Raw genomic sequence first — 3,085 nt, forward strand, 5'->3', positions numbered from 1 at the left:
AGATTAGTGGCCGAGTATTATAATTAAGGTACTAACTAAAATATAAAACATAATTTTCAAATTTGATAGAATTTCCGAAAATTGGAAAAACCGGCATCGATATCCTTAAGGGAAAAAAGTGATTTCCGTGACTACAATTTACTTTAACAGTTTTTGTTGGAGAAAATTATATAATATGATTTATTCCTTAAAGTTATTTTCCTAGTTAAAATTAAGGCAGGTGATGTAAGATCGAATCCTAAGTGTCAACCGTATACGACACCTATAACATATGACCGGTGGAATTTTTCAATAGCCCGTGATCCACACAGGCATATTTGATATTTCATAGGGAATTATCCTTTTGAATTTGTAGCTGGGGTGACCAAACAATTGTTTGTTAGAAAATGAGGAAACGCGATGACTCACCCTGCAGTATAGTATATCTATACTACCAGGGGTGGATAGGTAGTATTTATGTTACATAGAAATATTTGAAGGGGCCCCCAAATTGAAAAAAAATTTGGTCGCTTCACTCGCATTAGATATTCAATCTAACACGTTTACCTATAAATAAAATTTTTCATGTGAAAACGTATTTTTAGTTTGATGGGAGCTGGGGAAACGACATATGAGGAAAATGCTTTTTTCGGTTGTAAGGGGTTTTTTGAAAAATTTCGCGTAAGGTTGTACAAATTCGTACAAATTCCGTACTAAATATCTGCATAGAAGTTTCACATAAATAAGTAGTTTTGGAAATAGGGGGGGGGGGGGTAGAGAAGCGTTTCTATAGCCCCCTCACACAAATTCTCGTATAACTTTGAAAAAAAATTTGTTAAAATTGAGGGTCTTATCGTACAAATTCCGTACTAAATATCGGCCAAAAAAAATTACAAAAACACAAATGATGGGGGGGGGGGGGGATTAGGGAAACATACGAGGATATTTCGGTATTCGATTAACGATAAAAATTTAAAATACTATGTTAAAGATCCGTAAGCAAATTCTTGACTAGTTTTGGTATTATTATTATATTGTTAAAAAGAACAGTATACTGTTATACCTATAGGTACCTAAGTATTAATAATTTATATAAAAAAATGAATAGTTATAAATTTAAACTATTCCTATTTGGTGAATATTTTATTCTGCAAAAAAACAATGTGTAGACCCGAGTGGGCCCCCAGGCCACAAAAATAGACGGGGGCCCACAGGGAAAATTCCTTTTTCCCTATGGGCCTATCCACCCCTGCCTACTACCTACATAATATTATATATTATTATAAATAGTTATGAGTTATGACTTATGACGGCGATTATAACTTTCCGATAATTGTTATCGTACTAAAAAACGGTCCACGGTCATGCATTGCTATATTTTTGTATCATATTATATCTATCGTTGAATAAATATCAACTTAGTACGATCTTAGAGGTAAATTGTAAACAGAAATAACACGATAGGTACTGTTAAGGGGATTCGATACCGTGATTTTCTGTTTTCGTCTAACACACGCGTGACATAGTATTTTAGACGTGTTTTTTGCCAAACATACCAATTGATCTAATGAAGCGATAATAATTCTGAAAACAGATTTGAATTCGTCATCAAGACTACTTGGAATCGATTTTCCCACATTTTTGATTTTTTGATTTTAGCTCTTCTAAAAATTGAAATACAAAAATGTTCAAATACTCTTCTTTTATATGACTTTTTCTGGAATTTGGGAGATAATAACTAAAATGTGGGAAAGTCGATTTTAAGTAGACTTGATGACAAATTCAAATCTGTTTTCAGAATTTTTATCGCTTCATTAGATCAATTGGTATGTTTGGCAAAAAACACGTCTAAAATACTATGTCACGCGTGTGTAGACGAAAACAGAAAATCACGTTATCGAATCCCCTTAAAAAAAAAAAAAAAAACTAGCTCTTTTGTATACATTACAGTATAGTGAGTGTAGAGTATACCATACAATCTGCACATCATTGAGTGAGTAGGTGACTGGTTATCAATGGTTGGTTATACGCATGTTTTATGAGTAGACAAAGATAATGCAGCTGCTGCAGCTGCAGCTGTGATCGCGTATTATATTATATAGGTATTATATACGTGCAGTGTTTTCCTAAATATTTGCTTGCACTATTAACTATTATACTTTGTATCTTATTTGTACAGTTATATATAAGCATCCATCAATTGTACCCAATCATTACGACCTTGTTTTTCTAGATTTAGTCCAAACTGACTTAATGTTTTCTTACATATCTTAACCACACACAAGTACTTTGCACTTTTGCAGTGTCGTGATTCAGTGTTATAATAGTCGTTGAGATCCCAACTTAAATAATCATAATAATTAATAAACAAAAACCGATCACTTTAAAATGAGTGAGAATATGCATATAAAGACACTTGTAAGTGTGTATTCCTAAAATTTCGACATTTAAGTTTTAAATTTAAGACGTCAAATTTTAAACCAAATACATTAGGTAATGCTGCATTGTAATACTGTTAAAATAAACCTCCGCAGGGGCGCCATTTAAGTTTTTTTTTAAGGTGTGCAAACAATTAAAGAGGCCGATTTTTTCCACCTCCAGGCCAATTGTTAAAAAAACGTTTCTAGTGTTTTCAGTTTTTCATTACAAATTTATTACAGTATCAAAAACATACTTAATAAAAATATATTTTTATAGTTAACACATTACGTTTTACATTTTACCGTTCATACATTCTGTGTATATACTGTATAGTGTATAGTAAAGATATTTTTAGATAGAATAGATGCATATTATTATTATTATGTCTTTTGTCCAGTCCTGTAAAGAATACTTTTAAAAAGTACATGAGTAAATACTCAAATACGTTTTTTTTAAGTATTTAAGATACTACTCAAATACTTTGAAAAAGTATTTGGAATACTTTTCAAATACTTTTGTTTTTAAAGTGGGTTTCTAATTATCGTAATATAAACACATAGGTAGTAGGTAATCTAATAGTTATCTAATAGTTTTAAAGGGAATATTGTTATTCAATATTCAATAATTTTATTTAGAAATCTGGTTTTCACAAACCTTTGGGCTTCGGCTAACACAGAAATACAGA

The sequence above is a fragment of the Acyrthosiphon pisum genome, chromosome A1 (assembly GCF_005508785.2).
Source record: "Acyrthosiphon pisum isolate AL4f chromosome A1, pea_aphid_22Mar2018_4r6ur, whole genome shotgun sequence".
Taxonomy (NCBI): domain Eukaryota; kingdom Metazoa; phylum Arthropoda; class Insecta; order Hemiptera; family Aphididae; genus Acyrthosiphon; species Acyrthosiphon pisum.